The sequence below is a fragment of the Cornus florida genome, unplaced genomic scaffold (genome assembly GCF_030987335.1).
Source record: "Cornus florida cultivar Cherokee Brave unplaced genomic scaffold, ASM3098733v1 CherokeeBrave_3.0.0_Hap2_Chr08, whole genome shotgun sequence".
In the NCBI taxonomy this organism is placed as follows: domain Eukaryota; kingdom Viridiplantae; phylum Streptophyta; class Magnoliopsida; order Cornales; family Cornaceae; genus Cornus; species Cornus florida.
The window spans coordinates 64,221,791-64,230,841 of NW_026775578.1; positions in this window are offsets into that span (position 1 = coordinate 64,221,791).

The window sequence follows — 9,051 nt, forward strand, 5'->3', positions numbered from 1 at the left end:
AAGCCATCTGGTTTGGGAGTCATTGACCTAACGCTCGACCTCATGAATCGCTAGAAAGCTTAAAAGATCAACACATTGCACTATGCTTCCATCTTTGATTCTAAAAAAAAAAAAAAAAAAAAAAAAAAAAAAAATGGAGTGAAATGAATAAGCGCACCTAGAACAATAAGCATTAATAAAAGGTCCACTTTTTGTCTTGCTGATCGGTACTAGATTTGTATGTTAGTTTGAGGGTAAGGATGTGATTAATTCTTTAATTGGCTAAGATAGCAACATATTTGATGCCGGTCCACTCAAAAGGACTCTAGAGTTGTTTTGATTTGCACGATCATTTTCTTGATGTGTGGAAGACCATATTTGCTTGCTTGATGTTGAGATTTTGGGAGATTGCTTAGAAATGTTTGAAAAATTGCATACTTGAGGTAGTTTTCTCCCAATGCTTGTTTGCAATATTGGTGCCTTTTTTGAAAGAATGAGCTTAATGTTTGTGGGTGTCATTTCTGGAAACTCTCACGAGACTTCACTCGTCCACTAGGGTTAACCCAGGGGTTTAAAAGGCTTGTTGCATGTGCTAAGTGCAATCGTGTTCCCTACGAACGTGGCACTATCATTTCATTGCTTTCTAGTTATAGTTGTTTAGTTGTTCATTTCATTTCACTACTTTATAGTTCATTGCTAGGGGTTAGCAATATTTAAGTTTGGGGGTGTGATGAGTGCTGAAAAGTACACTTTTAAACCCCTTAAGCTTGAGTGTTCTAGGACTTTTATCTATCTTATTTACCCGTTTTAGTACTTATTTGTGTTTTTGTCTATTTCAGGTCAATAATGTTAAAATGGGCTAAAAATGGATTCTTAAGGCCTTTTTGGAGTCAAACTAAGTCTTAGTGATGATCCGGAGCAAAAAGAGGCTGATTTGGAGTAAAAGGAGTCCAATGCTGAAAAATTGCCAATTTGGATCGATCCAACTTTTTCTCTGATCGATCCAACTTCTCTGATCGATCCAACTTTTTATCTGATCGATCCAACTTCTCTGATCGATACAACTTTTTCTCTGATCGATCCAACATTGTTGGCAGCGAGCTGTCTTATTCCGTGATTGCCCAAAAGTCCACCTATCACATAGTACAGGATTAGATATTTTTGGGGCTATATTCCTGACATAGTGGCTAAGAAAAGGACTTTCTATATAAAGGGAAGAGACCCATTTGTAAAGAAGCTTTTATCATTTTACTTTTACATTGTAATTTTTATTTCTCTTTCTAGCAAAGTTAGAGATTAGGATTAGAAGAAAAGAGGGAAGTGGAGGCACATCTCAAGATCCATCTCTAGACCACTCTCTCTCTCTATCTCTAGAGCTTCAAAGAAGAAGAAGAAGAGGAGGAAGAAAAATATGGAGCCATATTTAGAGCTCGATTCCATGACCACATCTACCTCCTCCATGATTGGTTAGATCTACACCTAGGGCTTGGATGAGCCTTAAGTCTTGTGTAATCTAAACCCTTGTATTTCTATTTTAGGGGATTTATATATATTGTTGTGATTAGTATTCTAGCCTTGTGAATTTCATGAATCTTGGTATATTTCTATGATTTTTATGGTTTAATTCTTCCTATTAATTCTCTAGTTTATTTACATGTCTATGTGTGATTAAATTAAGAATTATTTCTTACATGATTCATATGGATTAATTCTTTCTATTGATTCTCTATTTTAATTACATGTTGTCTTATGTGTGATTATTTGGGGAATTGATCTCTACACTAGATTCTCTATGTTGGTTGCATGTCTATATGTGATTAATTAAGGATTTAGTGATGGCTAAGCATGGGTTTTCATTGAATGGGTTTGTCAATTAATTAGATGGTTTATACTTATACTTGATGGGTTGTTCTACAATTTAATTCATGCTTGTAGGTAGGTAGACAATCTATGATTGCTTAGATATTCCATGACTTATTATTGCAAATTCCATGATTCTCTAGATTAGTGTGTGCTACAATTATTGCTACTTAGATGGGTTATGCTTAAACTAGATGGGTTGTGCTACAATTAGTTTAAGTAAGACAATTCATGCTTAAATTAGATGGTCCATGCTTAATATTGCAATTAGTAGTCGCATTTTGTTCACAACAATGTATTCCCCATTAATGGAAAGCAAGTGGTTAATTGCATGAGCTTAGTGGTGATTCCAACACCCTAAGTCCTCTCTTCTCATCTCTTAAATCCCTATCTCTCACTAGTTTACTTTCACTTGCATTTTAATTAATTAAATTTTAGTTTAATTCAAATAATCAATCTCTCCTTTGCAATCTTGTGATATGCTAGAGTCAAAGTTAAATTCCAACACGTATAATCCCTTAGGACGATCCCTACTCACTCTTGCTACTTTAGTAGTAGTGTTGGTAGTGGTTTTTATAAATTTAAACTTGACCCAAAAGGCTTTTCTTGAACCGCACATTCACTGCATCAATTTGGCGTATAGGAATGGCCTCTCCGTCATGATACGTTGCTGGGACATTATGATATGAAAATAGGTTCAAATGAGCTTACCGTGTAATTAAGCCACTGATTTGAAGTATGATACCCCTCGCATCCGAAACACGGGTTGATCAGGCCAGGCCCAAACCCGAGGCATATCAAACAATTAATATGTAATTGAACACAGAATACAAGATGAAATAAATAATAATAATAATAAGCTGAAAGAATGCTAATTGAAATTCCTTTAAATAACATAATTATTGAAATTTGTTAAATTCAAACTCCATAGGTTTACAACTTGGGAATCCATCCATTGGACCCCTTATTAAAGATTCTCAAACTGAAACTGAAATAATAGAAATAAAGTCTAAAGCTAACATAAAGAAGATTCCTATATAGTCGGAGGAATGAATATCTGTATCTGCACTGCACGTCCAAGCTCTAACCCAGGAACTGACGAACGCCTGAAAAATAAAGAAGTGGGTCAGGCCAACATGCAAGTCCTGATCTACTACAATCCAAACAGTAATTCGATACGCAAATACATCCTAGGAAGACTCAACAATATCTAGAGTAGTCCATATAAGTATATAGTACACACTATAGGACGCTCGCTAATCCAATAGGTCTGTCTCAGCCTGAATAGAAGGCAACATGCAAATACGCACCCTAAGGTGGGCATGAGTACCTAGACCTACCAGGGAATAACAATTATGTCCAGTTATCCATCCTAGGCGATATACGCGCCCTAACCATGGTCATGAGACTCGAGCTTATACCAAGGCACCATATAATATATATATAAAGTCCGTACTCCTCCTAATACAGTATACCATCCATCTGTGTAGTGGTCTGATATATGTATAACAAATCCATCCTGAAACCACAGTGGGTCATTCAATTCACAACTGATATAACACATGTAGGTGATGGACTTAACCTTTATGATTAATCCATACCTTAATCCAAATTTAGGTAGGCCTAGTGTCTGAACTAGTCCATACCTAGTATGTCCCCGTCCCATACCGGTACATACCATTCTCCGGTTAACAGAGTTGATAAAACAGTACTAGATAGTCATCAACCCAACTCCCAAAATATGCACAACCAAATTAATCCATAAATATAAAACTTAGGCATTCAATCCAGGCCTAGAAATTATATTCCAACCATTAAATTTGCTAATTATGAAACATAGCATTTACATCATGCATCAAATTCACTAATTGATAAAATTAGCTGAACTGTTATATCAATTTACTTCCAACCATACATAGATAATTCCAAGAATTTACTATGCTTATAAAACTGTCTGAATATAATTAAAACAGTATTAAACAAAAATCCCAATTCCAGTCCGTTAAATGATAAAACAAAAGTATGCAATTTATTTCTCCAAACAATGCCATAACTGATGCAATTTATATCCAGTTTAAATCATCAGTTAATTCCATCCATATTTACATCTAGTTATACTACTACATACTTAAACCATAATAAAAATATAACTAGCAGTTTAAGATTATACAGAGAAATCAAAATTTCAAAAATAGTAGACAAAAGAAAATTAATTCTTCAAACATCCTCCTACGATTCTCTGTTTAAACTAAAGTTAATTCCAACCTCAATACATACTTGTTACCATGCTTTCCAACATTTTTGTAAGTCTTTGGCAATGATTTACGCCCTCCAGTAGCTTTTAAACAACTTTAGAAAACCAATTTTCAGCCCAAACGGACCTTAAAATCAAAACTCTGGGCAATTAAAGAGAGAGCAGGCTCTAGAAAAAAGTTGAGCCTGCTCTTCCCATCTAGAGCTGGCTCTAGACTTTCTAGAGCCTGCTCTAGTGCACCAAGAGCCGGCTCCTCCTCTTTGGGAGCCGGCTCTAAGGGTTTTGGAAGCCAGTTCTTCCTCCCTTAGCAGCCTTCTGTCCGTTTAAACTTCGTCTTCTCCGACTCCTGTGAGTACCAGTTCTCTGTAGTACTATTATTACATGTTTTTAAGGTCTATTCCAATTCCAGATTGATTATAAAACAAGGATATACAATGATATTTAATCAAGACTTGAATTAAAAATACAAACTGTTATCCAACGGAGCAAGGTTACAAAGTTACAGTTTTTATTACTATCTTTTTAAAACAACCAAGAACAGGTTTATTCCATGAATTAAAACATTGATTAAACATGCATAAAGGTTATAATTAAGCCTTAGTTTAATTCTTGGAGTCTTCCTAAACACGCACAGAACACAGATTAAAGAGATAGAGCATAATAGAACTTGCCTTGAGTTTCAGACTTTGAAACTCTAATTCCACAGTTTCTGTAATCTCCCTTGAACTGCTCTGCCAATTCCCCAAGTTCATGCTCTGTTTCTTAGCAGCCCCTTCTGTTACAGACGTAACCTTATGTTTGTCTAAAACCCTAAACTCCAGTACGTGTATGTATTTATAGACTTAAACATTAACCCTAATCCATAAATAACTTAACCCATTGAATAACCTAGGTTTAAAACAGTGTCGGCTAAACTGTAAACATAAAACCCTAAATTCAGATAAGTAAAAGAACTACACTGTGAATAACTAAATAACCATAAGTAATTAATTTAATTTAACTCAGTGAAAGAAATCAAATAAGTAATTACACCAAATAGAAACAATTAAACCCATCAATTAAATTCAAGTACCAAAACAATTAAACCAATTAAATAATTAAATTAAAGCAAGTAAATAATTAAATTCACTAAAACAATTTAAAACAATTAAACCACACCAAACAAATAAACAAATGCAATTTAACCAACAAAATAAATACCAGGACTATCCTTTTGAAATTAGGGGTATTACATTCTTCTCCCCTAACAAAAGGAATTCCGTCCTCGGAATTTGTTCTTACCTTCTTCCAAAATTTCAGGAAACTGCAAGCGAATGACATCCTCCCGTTCCCAAGTGGACTCAGCCTCGTTGTGATGACTCCACTGAACATGAACTAATGGAATAACCTTGTTACGAAGGATTTGATCCTGCCGGTCAACAATACGACACGGTGTCTTCAAATAAGTTGTATCTGGCTGTAACTCAATCTCCCCAACATTGATATGCTGATACCGATTCTCATCTCGCAGAAATTTTCACAACATGGAAACATGGAACACGTTATAAACGCGATCCAAGTTATCCGGAAGTGCCAGCCGGTAAGCTACAGCGCTAACTCGATCTGTAATCATAAATGGACCGAAAAATCGCGGTGCCAACTTCCCTTTGTTCCCAATGCGCATAACACCTTTCATAGGTGACATTTTGAGTAGAACCTGATCTCCAACTCTAAATTCCAAAGCACGAGTACACCGATCAACATAATTCTTCTGCCTACGCTGAGCAATACGCATGCGATCCCTAATAAGAGCAATCTTTTCAGAGGTATCCTTAATGAACTTAAGACCCAAGAATCGATTCTCTCCAACCTCCATCCAACAAACAGGTGATCGACACAGTCGACCGTACAATGCCTCAAATGGTGCCATACTAATAGTCTTCTGAAAACTATTGTTATACGCAAACTCCATAAGTGGCAAGTAATCCTCCCAATGGCCCTTGAAATCAAGAACAATGATCGAAGCATATCTTCCATAATCTGATTCACCCTTTCAGGCTGTCCGTCAGTCTGAGGATGATAAGCAGGACTAAGATGTAACTCCGTACCCAAAGCCCGCTGAAAGTTCTTCCAAAATCCAGATATAAAGCTCGAATCCCTGTCCGATATAATAGACAATGGAATGTCATGTAGCTTCACAATCTCTGAAATGTAAAGCCTCGCCAACTGCTCCGAAGTGTAGTTAGTGCAAATAGGCAAGAAATGAGCTGGCTTGGTCATCCAATCCACAATAACCCATATGAAATTATACCCCTTGAAAGAATTTGGCAATCCTTCCATAAAATTCATAGAAATACTCTCCCATTTCCACTCCGGTATCGGTAGTAGCTGTAGAGCTCCTGGCGGCCTTTGATGATCAATCTTGACCATCTGACAAGTACTACATCGGGAGACAAAAAGAGCAATGTCCCTTTTCATACCTGCCCACCAAAACTGCCACTTCATATCCTGATACATCTTATCGCCTCCCGGATGAACAGAAAACTCAGAGCAGTGAGTCTCAGTCATCACATCCTTCCTCAAATCATCCGCAGAAGATACCACCAACCGTCCCTTGTACCTAAAATCTCCATCAGCCCCAACATAGTAGAATGGAACCTCTCCGGAAGCTATTTCTGCAACCTTGTCAATGCACTGCTGATCCGTGAGTTGTGCCTTCAAAACCTTGTGAATAATAGAAGGTGTAACTACCATATAAGCCATAAAAGCATCCAACAACTCATCCACTGTCCTCAAAGCATTCCACTCCGGAGCGAACAGAGCAAAAAGACTACCAACAGGTTGGCGACTGAGCGCATTTGTTATCACATTCGCTTTCCCTGGGTGATACTGTATCGAGAAGTAATAGTCTTTCACGAATTCCAACCACCTGCGTTGTCTCTTATTCAGCTCCCACTAAGTGAACAAATATTGCAGACTCTTGTGATCGCTGAATAATCTAAAGGACTCCCCCAATAGATAATGCCTCCATATACGTAAAGCAAAGACCACAGCTGCCAACTCCAAATGATGTGTTGGATAATTAAGCTCATGAGGCTTAAGATTCTGAGATCCATAAGAAATCGGTCCCTCCTCCTGCATCAAAACACATCCAAGACCCTGCAACGAAGCATCTGTGTAAACAAGATATTCGATCTTGCTCTGAGGAATAGCCAGAACCGGTGCAGAAGTCAACTTCCTTTTGAGCTCATCAAAAGCTCCCTGACAGTGCTCATCCCACACGAACTATACACCATTCTTGGTCAGATGAGTGAGTGGCCCCCCAATCTTAGAGAACCCCTGAATGAACATCCGATAGTATCCTGCCAATCTGAGAAAACTCCGAATCTCGGTAGGTGAAGTAGGCTGTCCCCACTCAACCACAACTGAAATCTTGGCTGGATCTACTGCTATCCCCTTTTCTGACTCCACGTGACCTAGAAACTTCACTTCCCACTACCAAAATTCACACTTCTTGAATTTGGCATACAACTGGTGCTCATGAAGCGTCTGCAACACCATCCGAAGATGTCTCGCATGATTGTCCTCAGACCTAGAATAGATTAAGATATCATCAATGAAAATAATGACAAACTGGTCCAAATAAGCCCTGAAGACCCTGTTCATTAAATCCATGAACACTGCTGGTGCATTAGTCGTCCCAAACGGCATAACACGGAACTTATAAGATCCATATCTTGTAAGAAATGCGGTCTTAGGAACATCTTGCTCCCTAACCCTCAACTGATAATATCCAGAACGCAGATCAATCTTGGAGAAGTATGTGGCTCCCCTTAACTGATCAAATAAGTCATCAATCCTGGGCAAAGGATACTTGGTACGAATCGTAACCTTATTCAACTCTCTGTAATCTATACACAAGCGAAGCGAACCATCCTTCTTCTTCACAAATAACACTGGTGCTCCCCAGGGTGAAGTACTCCTGCAAATGAAACCCTAGCTGAGTAGCTGCTGAATCTGATCCCTCAGCTCGCGCATCTCCACCGGTGCCATCCTATAAGGTGCCCTAGCAATAGGCGTAGTGCCTGGAGCTAAGTCTATTACAAAATCGATCTCGCGACTAGGTGGCAACCCCGGAATCTCCTGAAATACATCCGGGAAATCTTATACAATCGATATGTTATCCAATGATACAGTAGTCCCCTCCTCTGTTTCCTCCTCCACATGGAACAAATAAGTGCTAATGACCCCGCTAGAACGTGGCATAATAACGACATACATGTCCTGACCAGGTTTGGTAAACACAACAGATCTATCAAAGCAATTAACTTGAGTATGGTAGTGAGACAACCAATTCATCCCAAGTATCACATCATAAGTGTGCATGTCTAGGACCAATAGATTGGCTAGAAACCTGAGTCTGCCAATATCTAGTGTCACAGGCCCGTCGCTCTCATGTATAATAGCTGTATCGCCCAATGGTGTAGAAATACCCTGAGGTCTAGTGCATACCCTCGTCCTCATCCCAGATAAAACAACAAAAGTCCTAGTTATAAATGAGTGTGTAGCACCCGTATCAAATAAAACACGTCCATGAAAACCATATATAGAAAACTTACCCTCAATAGCCTGAGGTGCCTGCATATCTTATGGCTTAGGATTGTATACCCTGCCATAATGTAACTGCTGTGGTGCCTGTCCCTGAGGCTGCGGCGGTGCCGGTAAAGCCAGATGTGTCTATCCCTAAATCCGAGGAACCTGTGGAGCTGGTAAAGGCACTGGCGCCCTCTGTCCCTGCTGCACATGCTATCCCTGTCCCTGTCTCTGTCCCTGTCTGACTGTAAGACACTGCCTGGAAGTGTGACCATACTCCCCACAAGTATAGCAGCTACCCTGGAAAGTACCGAATGGCCTCCTATGTCGGTTAGCCTGTGGCTGACCCTGTCCTGCCTGTGGTCCCCCATTATGTTGACGCCGAA